The sequence below is a fragment of the Ciconia boyciana genome, chromosome 4 (assembly GCF_034638445.1).
Source record: "Ciconia boyciana chromosome 4, ASM3463844v1, whole genome shotgun sequence".
NCBI lineage: Eukaryota > Metazoa > Chordata > Aves > Ciconiiformes > Ciconiidae > Ciconia > Ciconia boyciana.
In genome coordinates, this window is record NC_132937.1 from 66970326 (window position 1) to 66987396 (window position 17071).

The 17071-nt window shown below is 41.5% G+C and overlaps 1 protein-coding gene across 4 annotated transcripts in view; it reads right to left on the reverse strand.

Moving 5' to 3' along the window:
- Positions 1-15117, reverse strand: part of CDC42SE2 (CDC42 small effector 2) — an 87334-nt gene extending 72217 nt beyond the window's left edge. For 2 of the 4 annotated variants that reach the window (XM_072859943.1, XM_072859939.1), the window contains exons 1-2: positions 14714-15117; positions 13778-13835 (exon numbers count right to left, since the gene is read on the reverse strand). The gene's annotated coding sequence lies outside the window, so the exon portion shown is untranslated. Of the gene's footprint in view, positions 1-9684; positions 9768-13155; positions 13224-13777; positions 13836-14713 lie in introns of those variants that run through there. The other 2 variants (XM_072859941.1, XM_072859940.1) reach the window with 2 other exon arrangements.
- Positions 15118-17071: the final 1954 nt, after the last annotated feature.

A 17071-nucleotide genomic window follows, 5' to 3' on the forward strand; every position in this document is an offset into this window, starting at 1 on the left:
ACTGGTTTGTACTAAGTGCCCAACAGAAATGTGTAACTTGGCAGTTAAGTCTCATGACATGTGTGAGGTTTAGCAAATGAGTTTGTTATTGAATTATTGTCCATGACATCTGCTACCAAGTTAGCAGTTCTCAGTAAAAGGAAGGATGGATTACAAGTACTGCAGGCAATAACAGAAAGGAAACACATTCATAAGAGCTGGCTCTGAGCAACAACAATCGCTGCTCTAGAATCTGCTGTTGGAGTAGCAGTGGATTATTTACCGGTGTTAAACCTGTATTCAAAAAAAAAAACCCAAACCAGAACACCCCTGCATTCAGAGAGCATCCACCTGTAATGACAAACTGTTGTGACAGCATTCGTATATCAGAAATGGGCTTCAAAACAGACAGAAGCTGTGAGGAAAGCTGAAAACTCCAAACAATCCAGTTCACACTTCAAATGTTCATGTAAAATAAGGTAGAAGTAGTAGTAAATTAAATTTTATGCATCTCCTATGTTAGGTAGGACAATGTTTTGTAGATTTTATTTAAAAAAAAAAAACAACAAACAACCTCTCTTTTACACTTGAGCTCCCTAGTGTTTCATCTTTCACACTACATTGCAAGACATTTGCTTGCTGACTTTCACTGGGGGCTTGTTTGTCATATTTCAGCCCTTCCTTGCTCACAAATCAGGGAACCGAGTCTTCTGTTTTTTCTCAGACTGACATAAGCCAGATTTAAAAAGTAAAATTAAGGTTTTTTAAATCTTTACCCCTGTAGTTTTCAGAAAAGACTGTCAGAAAATTTATGGACTAGAAACAAAGAGCTGAGGCAAATAAGAGCAGGTAAAACAGACTATAAATGAAGAAAAATGGTAAATTAAGAGAATAATGCTGGGAAGGAAAAGCGGGAAGGGGGAAACCTGTCTGGACAGCGTTACATGTCAGAGACAGAAAGCTTTGATCACCTTTTTTGTTAGAATAGAAACCTGGGTGGTCAAAAAAGAAAGACTTCACAACAATGGATTACTAAGAGGAACAGCATTAGGAATTGGCTGTAACTGCCTTCATGAAAATAACGTTCAATGATTGCATAGCCCTGACAGTGACACACAGAGACTCTGTGGAAAGAACAAGATTTGAGTCTCCTTCCTTTGGCTAAGGAGTCAGACAACAGCTTTTTACCCTTTGTTTATCATTAGTTACCTCAGAATAATGAAGAGGAGACAAAAGTAAACTTTACTTGACAGAACAATAAGCTTGACAGACTATATAAAAGGTGTAGAGTTACTGGATGAAGGGCTAGAGAACTGCAGGTCCCAAAGATGGGACACCTAGTCGGAGCAAAGCAGGAGGCTATCAACATAACAGGAGAGGCACACAGGGAAAACACTTCAATATCATAATGTTTGGGCTCCACATAAACTATATTCAGAAAACCTGTAAGCAGGGTTCTGATGATTTTTCTTTCCCCTGGTATAATAATCATACCACAATAAGCTGTTCCTCAGACAAAACAGCTGAGCAACCAGCTTATAAACACATGACACTGCACTGGTTGCCTAACAAGTTCAATAAGGCGGCAAGTAAAATCCTTAAAGCCAGCAAGGCAAACATGCATTTTTTGAGTAGATGTCAATTTTGTAACTGAATTGTCACTGAAAGTTGGCTACCTTCTAGTTAAAGACTCTGTGGACAGTATCTGATATATAGATAGGAGAACCAACTAATTTCACTGTAGTTAAACATGGACCTCCTCACTCAAATGCAATGCAACCGAAATAAAAATGGAGAAAGATTCATATTAGTAAATTTTACTGAGAGAAAACTGAGACAATTCTGCATTATGAGATGTCAGCACAGAGTACACATTAATAGCACACATAACATCCTAAAAACATGTAGAGACTGCAATTCTGTATAAGCCATTTCAATATGTAACAATACTTATACAAATGAGGTAACACATATATAAGAATATCTGTATTTATGACTTCTAAGACAAAAGTCCTCCTCCACCCCTCTCCTTAAAGAAAAATAGACTAAGTAGAAAATAAATTAATTGCACTTTCCTAAACTGTAGCATTAGAAGTCTAGGGCCATGCTGTTAAGAGCAGCAGGACAGAACAATTAAAGCCATCCTTGTACAATAACATTTTTAAAAGTCACCCACAAAGGAGATCTGGACCAGTAGTTGTAAGTCATTGTGCCACAGCTATTTTAGAGTCCCAGATGAATGAAGCCTGTAGACTAAACCCACATCCTAATGGACAATCTAATTCATAAAACCACTTCTATAAATGGTAGACTTCTGGCTTGAAAGGCTATTAAATGAACTGGCATAACGTACCAGCCAGCAGAGTGGAAAGAATGGTTGTTTGCAGGTACTGCCAAGGCACACTACTAATCAAGCTGTAACCACTTTCTGTGAAGTCTGGACAGTTTATTGCAGACTTGCCCACATCACTCATTTATTAAGAATGTCAGTTATAAATAGCAATTGTCTAAGTGTTAGCATTTGCATGAGAATATGAAGCTTTATGTTTGTCTGAAGCCTTGTTTTCAGAGCTAACAATTCAGTACATTCCTGTAGTTCTAAATAATAATTAAATTAATGATTTAACCAGTTACAAGAAATTGCTAATCTTGCAACATTAGCAGGCGATTTAATTGTTATCCTGACATAATCTGAGCAGATGATTTCTTATTTTACTTAGTCCATCACATCTTAAGTCATATTAACCTTTGAGAAGTTCAGTATAAAACCAGTGTATGAAAACAAAGATGGCAAAGTACAGATCAATATGATAAATGACGTACAGATTACCTTAGAAAGGTGAAACATACACATTAGTACAATTCTACTGAAGAAATACACATTCCTTTAGAGAACTTAAATGCCAAAGAAGTCTATTTTGATGGGGCAGCTACAAAAGTGTTATAAGCATTAACAGACTTGATAAAATTAATGCTGTTATTACTAGGTGTATCCAATTCAGAGAGAAAAATCATTAGTGCAGCCCCATAACATTTTCTAAGTTGTTTTCTAATTACACAGAACAGGTTGAAATTCGGTAAAGAACTTGAAGACACTATATATGTAAAGTGTAAGCTTTAAAAATACATTTGTGTCTTAAGGAAAAGTATTTTCTAAGCTAAAGAGGCCATGAGTTTATGATAGATGAAGAGTTAAATAGCCTGTAAACATTCAGTCCTTTCCACTGAAAAAAAGAAAAAAATACAGACAGTGAACTTCAGCAGTTTCACCAGTTTATCCATAAGAAAATGATAATCTAAACTTTTATTTTGGGTTTTGTTATCTTCATTAGAACATGACTTTTTGATCCTTTTGCAAGCTATTAAAAACAGAAGTGGAAAAAATACCAAGGATTAGTTTTGCACCTGCCAAGTTATTTTCATATCTCTATAGACATATATAGTATATAAACACAGATTTACAATCATCTTTCCATTCCAGTCAATGGCAAAGTCACATATACATACAGAAAGTTACAGATAGCCAGTAGAGCATATTTCATCATTTCATTATGAGCTTATAACTGGTACACCAATTCATTTAATAGAGCCCTAATGAACGTGAATGGAGTTAATAAATGTCAATGAGTTCAGAGCTGTGCAAAAGAGCCCTAAAGGTATGTAACACTAAATGTAAGCTGAGGCACAAAGAATAATGAAATCTCATTTTAGTTTCTCCCATTCCTATCAGAGGTATGTAAGTCTCAACATTAGAGTCCTTTAGAGGACAATGTAGAGACAGAGTTTACACTTAGATATGTCTGAAGGAGAAAGGTATCTCTATTCACCAACTTAGCCTAGAAGAGGACTTGGGACAGTAGCCTACTTTAACTTATCTCAGAATACCTTTTCCCCACCTCAAACATTGTTCAAGAGATCCTCAGAAGATAGCAACATTAAGACATTTCAATATTTTATCATGTGTACATTTACCTCCCTTGGCCTCCAGAAATCTCCTCAAGAAAAAAAAAGCAAATAATCCTCTTGGACACTACTAGGAGTCAGACACATAGAAGGCTGACCTCCAGGTCATGTTTATCTGTGCTGGCATCAAGCCTTCCTATTTATTCTCTGTTCTAATGAAATTCTTCGGCTTATCAAGTGACACAGGTGTGTCTACTTGGATGATGAATGGACAACACTGCATGAACACACTAAGGAGAAGACTGAAAGATACCTGGGTCAGAGGCTGGGAGTGCAGAAATTCAGCTATGTAAGGCATGAAATCTTGTATTTCATTCCAATTAGACACACTGGATTTTTAGTATGGAGAAACCCAGCATGTATTACAATGTTTGAGAGGCTAAGCGTTTCATAAAGAGAAGGAAAAACTATCTGTGTGCTAATACTTCTTTCTCAGATTATTTTACTACCATATAACCTAAATCTAACAGTGATCTCTTTCACTGTATGTAAAGGCTTTCCTTTTTCATAAGGAAACAACTGAAAGAGCCTAATACTGTCAGGGGTCTTGGTGGGAGGAAAGTGCATTTAATAGTATGCTTTTCAGAAGCAGGTACTGTGTTTTCATACCTGCCAACTTAGACTTTGAGACCCTGACATTAATAACTTCAACTGATTTATCAGATAAAGGATGTAATTTACTTAAATTCTTGCTTCAAAATCTAGTATGAATAATCCCTTAGCTGTCTGCTTTAAATCACACAGGTGACAATCAACCTGTGTGCTACTACAAATCCTGTACTAACAGAAGTAGACAGGTCGAGGTAATCAACAGAACAAAAAAACCCACCCCAAACTACAACAGATCTTTGTTTGAAGTCCTATCGACCCTGAAGCTTTGTCTTTTAGAGAACTAGAAAGAGAGATACCCTGTTAGTGGACATTAAACATCTCCTTCTTCAACAAGTAAAGAAAGGACCTAGCAAGTCACTACCCACACAAACAGATCCACTGCCTACACAGTGGAGTTCAGCCTTCGCAAAAACAGCCCTGAAAAACCACAACTTGTTTTCCGAAGGCAAAGACTTTCGGAGTCATCACTTCCCACGCTTACCCTCTTGAAAGGGGGCCTGTCATTTTGAAGAAAAAAATACCATAGTAATAAGTATTATTACTACAACAGACTGCATATAACAAGCGAATAGCGTTGTAAAAACAAAAGACACCAAGTGATGTGAATGCACACACGGATGGCTCAGACCTACAGCTGACTGTGTAAGTTCAGGACAGAGTGACTGAGTCATGACTGTCATGACTCCGTGTCATGCCGGGCTCATCACTCTGCTCTGCCAGTTCTCATGAGCCCCCCCCGACTCATCTGAACCGTGATGCAGAGAGCATTTCAACTCCACACCCCTCTTGGTGGTTTTGCTATAGGGTTTATCTATGCAATGAAAGAGTGAATAAGCCTATTCTCTCAGGCCATCTAACATAAAAGTCATTATAACTTGGTCTGCATTTTGAACCAGTATCAATGCCTCTGTAATTCTCAATACAGTGGGCCAGTATTTTTAAACTAGTAAGTTACTGCAACTCATTAGAATCTGAGACAATCAATATAATGATGGGGAAAATAAATCATCCTTCATCCAAGTCTCCCATTTTTTTTCAGTTTATTTAGACTACAGTAGTAAAGAGCCAAGAAATGTCAGGTTTAACTTCTCCTGTCCACCACACAAAGCAATAGCCAGTCTTCGTATAAATTAATAGGAATTTGTAAGATTGTGTCATCAGCACTGACTGTATAAGGGTAATTATTAAGAACCAGTTTCAGCACTCTAAAACAGAACACAGTTCCTCTCAAAAATAGGGTTTTTTTGTTTTGTTTTTTTTAACTTAAACTAGCATTGACTGCACTTCAGAACTAATTCCATGTCTAAGACAACAACTGCATGTACAAAAGCATCCAGACAGGCTTGCCCAAAACCACAAACCCTAAAACATTCGCAATGACTTGGCAGAAATCACCAGGACATGAGCTATCAGTAATAAGTGTCCTTGATATGTAGCTCCAGTTGTAAAACACTGACTTTTAAGCCTATACATAAGTTCTTAGGCAACAAAAGAGTTTTGGAGTTTCTTTGCTAGATTACAAGATTCTTATATGCCATTTCCTGAACAGAAAGAAGACTCAATGATTACCCACATATCTGATTATTTCAGTGGATTGGTTTCAGAATTACAAAAAAAAATCTGATTAAAAATCAGACTATATGCAGTATTAGCTGCATCATATTACTTTGTTTTTAATTAAGCAAAGAACATATCTACATCAAAGAACAAGCAGTGCTACTGGCACTGAGCATACGCAATATTAACAGATTCTGTTAATGCAGATTCTGACTTTAGCCTTCCTCCCCCACACATACATTCATTACCATGGTGATTTGCAAAATTTGCTGCCTGGGATTTTGGAACAGTACAGTATTTGAAATGCCCCTCAGCATCTTTGAATAGATGCAAACACAAATTAAGTTACATTTAAAGAGACAATAAGCCACAAATAGTTTGATAAAGCTGTCTTTACAGAAGAACACTGACAAAAATATCTTAATATGACCTCAACCAGTAGAAACAAAGCAACAAAGCTTTCACATTATGTGAAAGAAAGGGAACTAAGTTTAAGGATTCGAGAAAAGAAACAGCATACATTCAGTATAAAAAGCATAATCTATAATCATCCACTATCTCTGTCAACATTTGAGTAGCTATCTGTAAAAGTGTCACTTTCAGAACAATGTATTTTCTTTTTTCTTTTTAAGGAATTCTTAATTTATATACTATTTCACTAAAATTCACACTTGGACTATAACAGATCTATGCCTGTTGTGAGTTTCCCACAAGTGGGATCACTCTTGACACAGTTTCTTTTTATTATCATTTTCAACAGAAACAAACAAAAAAATCATCTTAAGAAATGAGGATCATCTTACTGTGAATACATACATATCCTGCCAACATAAGGGGCACAGGACTGGGAGCAAAGGCAACAATTCTTGGTTCTTTGTGCCCCAACCAAACAATAGGTTAAACAAACAAATCTATCCCAACCTCCAGTATCTGTATTATCCTGTATATACAGTGATAATGTCTCATACTTGAGTTTGTAAGCACCTTGGGATACAACTAACACAATTATGATTCTAATGAAGAAATACAAAGGACAAGACTTCACTATAACTGCTACCTGCAGGTAATGACAAATATTACCCTTGCAAATGCATTCTTGCAGAGATGCAGTTGACTTTCTTCACAGACACAACTGTAATGGATTTAAGATCTCAATGAAAGGTTCACCACTAACTTCATCATGGCCAGGGTTTAACTTGAAACGGTTAAAACTGAAAGGTGTTCCTCACCACTCCCACTGACTTCCTGGGAAGGAAAGGCCCGAGGTAAGTGGAAGCACCACATAACAATCATGCATGGGTGAAGAAAAGGCACCAGTGCAGGGATTTACAGGCTCTTCTTCAGAACCCTCACAGGAAGCTTGGCAACAGTGGACCCTGGGGGATGGTCCATGTGGAAAAACTGCATTGAAGTCAAACACATGTTTCACGATAGAGTGGCTGTACTGACATACTGCCCCTTCAAATTCACCTCAGCAGTCTTAAGTCCAGCTAACATTTTTCAAGAGCATCACAAGGCTTACCCATTACAAGACAGCTTAGCAGAAAACAAGTTACAATTGTGTCAAATAAGAGCTGGACACACCTAGATTAATCTTCCAGAATAAGTCACTATTTCAACACTGAAATAAAAAGGCTTGATTACACAACAAACCCTGGCTGTACCAGTGATGTGACCAGTGATACGCTCCCACTATAAGCAGATCACCTAAACATTTGTGTAAGATGAATTTTTGATAGGACAACAACAGCAACAAAAGGAAACAAAATAAAAGAATACACCAGAGCTACTGACTTAGTCTTCCATTAGCTTCACAAATTATTCCCCCCACATGCCTGAGGATAATAAAAAAAAAAATCTGATGAGCAAGGAAATACCGAAACTAAAGCAATTATTTGAAGACCACTCCCTGCTCCCTTCTCCCTCCCCTTAAAATTGAGAGGTTACTTAAACCTTTCTAAACCTTTCAGTCCACTGTAGATTGACTTCTTGGATATGTCACCACCAAATAAAAAACAGGTAAACTCCTGCTTCTGAAACACACACACTTTTGGCTGGAGAAAATAGTTTCTATCATATCTCAAAATCTGTTTACACAGTTCAGGTGAATAGGACTACTCTTAACTTCAAACTACTTTCTTACATCAATTTTAATTTCTTTTTGTTATCTCAAGGCAGAACAAACCTTATAAAACTCAGCTTATTAGAAAAGGACTTCAGTATGGAAAATCAGGGCAAGGTATCATTCACTTGAAGGGTTAAGAGGGGAAATAGGTAGTTGAGCTCAAAAGAAAAATTGTTCTCAGGAAGCTTTAAAGGAGTAGGTAGAATTCCTTTAGCAACTGGTGTTTGATGAGAATAGCTGCATCACATGGGGCCAATTAAAAGAGATGTTATCAGTCAGCACAAGAGTTATTGAACATGAGCCATAAGATAAAAGCCACCAATAGATGTGACAAAGAGCTTTCTGCATGTAATATTTCAATGCTTACTAGTATGACTGTTCTGACGAGGAAGCCAACTGCAATTTATGAAAGTCCTATTTTTGGACAAAATCTAAACATCCAGTCTCCAAATTCAGTGGGTGAGTACAAGAAAGATGACAAAAGATCCCCTTCCAAAAAGGCAGTGAGGGAAGAAGTATATCAAGCTCATACAAAGATAGGCCTGTACTTTATGTCAGAAAAGGCACTAAGTTTAAGATAGAAATCACCAACTTCATTCCAAAGACAGATACACTTATTTTTTCTATGAGGACAATTGGGATTTTAATTGGGAAGACTTTGGTGACAACACACTTTCTATTCTGTGGAAAGTCTTCCTAAGAAAACAATTCTGAACTCTGTGTAATAACTGATAAATTTCAAGGGATGTACAGTTAGAAAAAAAACATGTTGAGTTGCACAGTAATTTGTAAAAAAGCAAAAGACACCAAAATACCCAGCAAACAATGATGCAGTCTGTAATCAGTCATTTAGTTCACACATTGTTTTGCCCTTGTACTGTGATTTATATACTGATAAAACAAATAGCTCTCTGTTTTAGCCTAAATGGTTAGAGATACTTACAATATTTTATCCCTGCTTGCCTAAAGTGCAACTGTAAGTACTGTAACTGTTTTACTGTGAAAAATCATTGGATCAGAGTGGTCATCACCATGTGTAATCTTCTCCCAGCATTAGGAGCCCCTTATTGTTTAGATGAAAGTTTCTCCTTTACTATACTAAAGATGAATTACAATTTCTCCTCCAGGACCTCTCCTCCAATGTAGAGGCAATGGAGGCAATGATTTATACAGTGCAAACAAACCTCATAATTGGCCATGACACTTCTGCTACAATTTATGTATGGTGAGGAGAGGATTCCAACTCTGTTCAGTGAAGGACTGAGCTGCAAGTTTTCTAATAACCACAGTATCAGATCAAGTGCTCAGGTAACTGCAACTCGATAGACCTCTGACATTACTAGATGTTGGCCTATACTGTGATCCATACTTTGAACATCAGACAAACAAGCAAGCCATCCACTGAACACAACCCACAGAGATCCATTTCAGTTGTTTGTTGAACATACCTTAACCGTAACTTTGAAGCAAGCTGAACAGCAGTTCCTAGCTCTTCAGGTAGTGCAACTGTCAGCAGCTTGCCTTCTCCCACATACCACTCTGATGCACTACTGCACACACAGAGAGAAGGTATCAGTTCTTCCTCTGACATCTCATGACAAATATTACCAACCTGATTGGACAGAAATCTAACTAAATCAGAGGAGGATGTTAACACAGTATAGTCGTGTTTCCAGGAAGAAGCCTGCAAAACCTGCTCATGATCACATTGACACCTTATGTCTTCCTCCTTACACCTCCCTCCTAAACCTTTCTGTTAAGGTGACACTGACAAAGATGGAAGAGTGCTCTGAAATAGGTCTGCACTCCCGTAACGGTGCTTCATGACAGGCAAGAGAGCTCCTCTTCCTCTTGGACTTGAGGAGAAGTTATCAAGAGAAACTTCTGTTCCTCTTGGGACAATAATTACCCTTGGACTAGTAGTTTCATCTCACACATCATATTCTAACTACACAGGAAACATTGAACTAGAAAGAGACCAAAGGGGTCCTCAGGCAGAGTTATCCAGCTATATAATAGGCACTGAGAACAGACCCTCCCATAGGACACTCACCAGCATAACTTTCCTACAATCTCTTTGTTAATAACAGCAAGCTTTCTCACTGCTAAACTTCCTCTTCAATCTGCTCTTTACATGCAGCCCCCACTTCAACATGCTGTTTGATTGCTCTCTTACCCACCTGCATTTGTTTCAGGTTGCTTGTTCCTAGAATTTGTCATTATTTCTTGACATCATCACTAGTCATGCAATAAAACAAGAGACACTAATCATGCAAGACAGACTTGCTTCAGCAAAATATCCTGAAACCTTTAAGTGACTGTGAATACTCAAAAGCCTCTCTTCAGATTTACTGACATTTTTTAAACAAAAAAATCCAACCCACCCATCTCAGGATCAGCATCCTTCAGAGAAGCATTCTTCCTCCCCCCTTTATTTTCCTCCCAGGCTTGGCTACAGAAAGAATACCATGTCCCTGCTTTTCTAATGCATCTCCATCTAGTCTATTCAAAAATTCATTCTTGAAAAAAAATAATAATTTAGTTGTGCAGGCATCATCATGTACACTTAGCTTCAGTACTTTTAACACAACAGTAATACAGCAAGACAGCTATAATATTAAAAGAACTCCTTCATGTTAACTCTGCTAAGTATACTTTAAGAATTGATAAAATTGCATTAGAAGACAGGCATACGTGTACCAGCTACATCTGTGGAGTAAACAGCAGCCAATTCCCTACAACCTTCAGCATATATAAGAAAGTATTTCTCTGACTTTTAAGGTATCAAAACAGTGACTAACACTTTCACAGCACCCTCAGTTCTTTTAAAACTCAGTTATTTGCTTTACAGGCCAATATTAAGATTAGGAGACACAAGAAGACTGATGTTAAACAGATATGGTAGTTACTAGCAAACACATTTTAATGAATACAACACAGCAAGGTACAACAAGGCTCTATGAAGGGCTACACTAGGCTTCACCCATTTTCTCTAATCTGAGCACGCAGAGAGGTGTACAGCAAGAAACAGATACCCAGAGGTAAGGCAGTGACCAAAGATAACTGGGTCATTCAGACACATGTTTATGTAAGGCGACAGTCTTTAATATTAGCTAAAACCATATCTAGTAAAAACATGTGTTGCAGTAATGAATTTGATGATAAATTGCTATTCAGTTCCTGGAGTCATGTTGTCAAGTGTAATCAAGAGCTGCAACTAAGTTGCTGAAAGCTAATTTGAATAATCAAAGTATCACTCAAAAGTAAGTTAAAGTTAGTCATATTTTAATTCTATACAAGTACTCAGTGACACTGACCAGAACCCAGTGGGTTTCTGCACATAGAGCTAACAGGAATCATGGCAGAGTTTGCAAAATAGACTGGCAAGAGATTCTTGCAATATGGTATGCTAAGCTTACATATAATTTGCCACTCCACAACAGGCTAAGTTCACCAAAAATGAAACAAACAAACAAAAGACCTGCAAGGGAGGTACTTCCAGGAAGTGCTTTAACTTTTTTTTTTTTTACATTGAGTAATTTAATTCCACATTATGCTTCATGCCTGAAGGTTGGTCTATAAATCACATTAAGCAAAGCAAATGTCTCAACACTGTTCTCAATAGTTTGAAAAATATTCTTGAACTCCAAGAAACTGCCACCTCACTCATACACCACAGAATAAAATATGTTTTCCTTGTAATTTGTATGTCAATAGTGTAAAGAAAAAGTATTTTTCTACAGTGTATTGTAATTCTAGCAGGAAATCCTAACTGAAGAGACAAAAAAACCCCCAACCTGTTCACACCCTACCTTCGAGGGTCAAAAGGTCTGGCACAAATATCTAAAGAGTTTGTGCAAGTTTGCTCTAAAAGGCTTGCTCAAGTTACCAGGTGTTACACGGACTCCTCCCCAGTGGACAATGAATTATAGCAGCAACGGCTGATTAACATTATTTCACCACCACAAAACATTACTCCTTCTAGGAATGTAAGAGAGTGTTGATTACACTTCTTGTTGGGGAAAAATATGAAATGAGATGTTTAACACTTCTTGCTTACTGTAATGCCTCCATAGGACATGATCTGATTTCTCGACACTACTCTAGGGTAAATGTTTTATCACTGCAACGAAAGCTCTGATATCTAGGTAAAAGTCACAGTAAAATATTTAGAAAGCCACTTGGAACACACACTTCATTTCTCTTCTACCCCTCCTGTTTCTAAATCAACTCAACTTATTTTTTGGACAGCAGAAACTATGATGGGATGCTCAAAACATTTCTGGCTGTCTTTTCCCTATCATGACAAGCCACCATGTCCACAAGGCTTCCCACAGACCACCACATTGCAAGCCACCACAGAACTTCTGACACCCTCATAAGGTCAGAATTACTAGCAAGCTTCAAAACAATTTATTTTGTCTTGGTTATACAACACCTAAGTAAATTGTCAATTATATTTCAGCGAAACAGCCTTTAAATCAAACTTAACATATGACACAGCTGTAACATTTCTGGATAAGCTACACCTAACAACATTTTCAGAGTTCTTCATTCCTCTGGTGTACAAATGCATTATAATGTTTTATAGACTGTACACTGTAATTTCTGATCTATACAACTTTGGTCTAGTTATACAGAAACTTCACCAGGAAGTTTCTTGAACATAGAATAACTGATTCTCTACTGTGGAAAGGATACCAGCCCTTCCTCAAAGCAGAAAGTGTGTAGAGAATACTACCCATTAGCAAAATAATTTTAGATATCCGGACAGCTATATCCAGATTCTAGTTTCTTACCCAACCTAATGGGAGAAATTAAGAGAGCAGTGATGCAACTGTTGACACACAACTAAATTTATGTACATACTAAAATTTATACAGTGAATTATCTCATGGCTTATTTGAGCTGCTACTTACTTCATTAGTGGTTGTAATAATTTGCTTGATCACATTCTTCAATTTCATCTACAATAGTCCCTTTCACCCTTCAAAAAAAATTACTACAATAGACATTCAGGATTTTATTACATCTTTCAAAATTGAGTTTATATTTCAACAATGTAAAAAACAACTTTCAGAAACATATCTGTACCTTCACTGAGCTATTATTAATCAGATTACCTAAGCAAATTGATTGACTGAACATTCCTTATGAGTGAGGAAAAAGCACCATCTAATCTCAATTACTTCAGTTACATATAAGGAAACATACTAGTATTACACTTACAGGTGTTTCCTCTACATTGATTTAAGCTTAAAAGGCGACTGTCAGCCCTTGACAATTAAATAAGACCCATCACCAAAAAAATACCTAAAAAAAGAGCTTAAGGCAACCCTGCCCCCCAGGCTTTATAGATTTTCTTTACTTTTCTATTTTTTTAATCAGTTATCACAGTCCAGGAGGGCTATATTTGCAATGGGCACGGGAAAAGTCTGCTTAGGGTTTCATTTAAATTACTTCCAAAGTTTTTGTCTCACAAACGTGAAATAATTACTCCATTCATCCACCCAAGTTCAAAAACAAAATCAGAAGACTTACAGTTTAATGCATATCCAACTTCAGAGTTAAAAGTCGCAGGACCTTATGTTCTCCTGACCTACGAAAGTAATATTTATAATTTCGGTAAGAGCACAGGGTTACACACACTGAATAACTGCCTGAAAACCAAACGCTTAACCCAGAAGACTAGAACCACGTTTCAAACAACCGCCTTGAATAGGACTTCACCTCTCTGGATGCCCAGCAAAGTCACAGCTGTTATCCCCAGCGCCCCCCCCCGGAGCGGCCTTCTGCCCCTCACGCCGCTCTGCGGGGCTCCCCACGGCGGTCAGGGACACGGGTGGCCGCGGCCCAAGGGGGAGGGAGGCGCCGCGGCATCCCCGGCACGCTACCACGCCCTGTGCCCGGCACAGGCCGCGCTGCCCTGCCGCTCCCGCCGACCACCCACCTGCTCACAGCAGCACCTGCCCTCCCGCCACACGCTTTGCCAAGGAGGGGCGGTAAAAAAAACCCGAAAAACACCTCTTCATCTTCTCCTGTCACCCACCAGAAAATCCGTTGCTTGCTCCTTTTTGTCCGAGCGTCAGGCGGGATTACCGCTGAGCATCACTCGCCGCGCCCGCGGCACCGGCCAGCCCTGCTGCCCGCTCCCGCGGCGGCGGGGCCGGCGGCTCCCCCCGCAACGCCCCGCCCGGTCCGGCCCCGGCCCCCGCCGCCCCCGGGCACCTCGCGCGGCCCTCGCTCGCCACTGCCCGGCCGCGGGGTTGGCGGTGCGGGAAACACCGGCGGTCTCAGGCGGCGGCGGAGCAGCCCCTCCCTGCTCCCCGCCGGCAGCAGCCCGAGCCCCTGCGCCACCCCGGGGAAGGGAGCGGCCGCGGCGCAGCCCGGCCCGCCGGCAGGTACCTGCCGCGCGGGCGCGGCGGGGAAGAGGGGCGGCGAGAGCGGGGACCCCCGCACCCCTGCCCTGCCACTCACCGCTGCCCACGGCGGCGCCCGCTCCTTTGTCTGCCCGCCGCGCCCCGGCACCTCCGTCCCCCGCTGCCGGGCGCCCCGCGCCCCCTCACCGCCGCGCTGGGGGCGGAGGAGGACGCAGACGAGATCCGCGGAGGAGGCCGCTACCGCCCGGCGGTCACATGCAAGCGGGCGGGCGCGGCGCGGCGCAGGCCCCCTCCCGCGCTCCCAGCCGGCTCCCGGCAGCCCGGCTGGCAGGGTCCGAGGCCGAGGTAAGGGGTGAAGATGGCGACCTCGGCGGCGCGGGGAGGGAATCCCCAGGCCGGCCCGCTCCGCGCTGCCGGCTGGGCTGGGCGCGCCGGCGAGGGGAGGGGACAAAGAAGGCCGAGCGACGGCGAGGACGGCTGCCGCTGCCCGTCAGCCCTATCGATGTACCGCCCGCTCCTCCTCCGCCGCCGCCGCCGCGCTTTCAAACCGCCGTCAGCGGCCGGCGCCGCAGCGCCCCCTGCCCGCCCCGCTCCGGCCGCCCGGGCGCGGCGGCTCCCCGGAGGGGAGCCGCCGCGCCCGGGCGGCCGGAGCGGGGCGGGTCGTGGAGCCGCCGCGGGCCTTCCTGCGCACCGCAGCGGGACATCGGGCCCGGGCCGGCGAGAGTGTGGTCGCCGGGATGGGCTCTCCCTGTCCGGAGCCGGGCGAAGCCAGCGCTCCGGAGTCCTCCGAAGCCGGCGGGGTCATCTCACCTCCTCAGATGCCTTTCCCGCCTTTGCTCCGTGAGGAGGTAGCACCCCCCCGGGGCAGTTAGCACAAATGGCTGACCGTTAGCCGGCTGTCCAAAATTTTGTGCTGGCATCGCAGAGACCGAGGAGGGGGAAAAGTAGTGAAAGCAGGTCACAAAAGCTGGTGTGGTTGGGGTTGGACCGCCAGGAAAAGAGAAGGGGCTCTAGCCTCTGACCCCAGCTGTTGACAGCAGCAAACCCCCTCTGCGCATTGGTAAATTTCCCCATCCTACGCCCCCCCGGCAGTCACTTCAGTCGGTGACAGCAGTATGAACCTGACCTTGCAGAGAGGCGATGGCTCGTCACAGGTGCTCCACACCCGTAACTGATTTACTGATTCAAAATAGGTATGGCACCACTGCAACTCTTGGAGAGAGCTCTCTCCGCTTCATTCCCCAGGACCATATATTGTATTTAAAAAGAAAAAAGGGGGGAAAATAGCTAAAGGAGGCAAGCATGACTCAAATATGAAACATGATGAACGTGCAAGATCAGGTGTTCCTCGTTGGGTGGCATGGTACAGCTGGCAGCTCTACCCAGTGACACCTTGGTGCTGTCGAGCTGCGGTCCTCCACATGGAGACAGGCTGCCATCCTCCTCCATCTCACCTGGGCACAACTTGTCCTGGTTTTGCACATTATCTGTGGTTCAGCAGCATGGGTTAAAAAAAAGGAAAATGCGGCAGTGCTAACGAGCTGCCAGTAAGCTGAATTTGGATGGTATCACAGGGAAAGAGACTGGAGAGACCAGTTGTAGAGTGGAAAATTTCCTGGCCTATACCTAAATCTGCAAACTGTTATAAAATAGTCTGAAAAGGATATCAAGCATATAAAAAAATCATTCAAAAACTTTTGATCTCTGTTTTTAGTCTGTATGAATCCTGGACATTTATGCTTACTAACAATATAGATTTCTTGTTGTTAATAAGACCTGCATCAACTGACAACATGGTTGGGTTTTATTGGTTTTCCAGACTCTTTTTTTACGATTTTGGACATTTTTCTAAGAGGTCTTTATTTGTGCCCACTGAGGTACCAGATGTGGTTACGCCTATTTTGTCTCCAGAAGGGCACAGTGTGAGGGGTGTCTGCACCAGGCACGCCCAGCCACTGATCTCCCCTTGCACAGACAGGGACACTGAAAACCTGTCCCAGCCCAGCACCCTGCCGGTGGTGCTTAGATGATGAACACCCTCATCTGATGCCTGTGATGGTTGCTTCCATTCTGCTTAAACTTCTCATTACTGTTAATGGACTTTACTTCACAAGAATCCTGTGATGTAAAGAAAGTATCATTATCCCCACTTTCAAGAGGAGAAATTGCAGCATAAAGAGGCAGTATAGCTTGCCTCAGGTCATACATATAGTATGTGGTAAAACCAGAAACTTAATCCAGAGTTTGGGTGCAGATCCAGTCAGTCTAACCACAAGTTCATTTTCTTTCTCAAGCTCCATTTCTCAGGACTCGACTCCTGAAAAATTATTGGGAGAAGAAGCGAAGAAATATTGAAGAAGACACACTAACAGAAATTCTGTTGAGCTCGTGCAAAAAGATGTGTAGTTAAATGGAAATGTTGCAAGTAGGCATATTTGCACAGAAAACTTGTGCA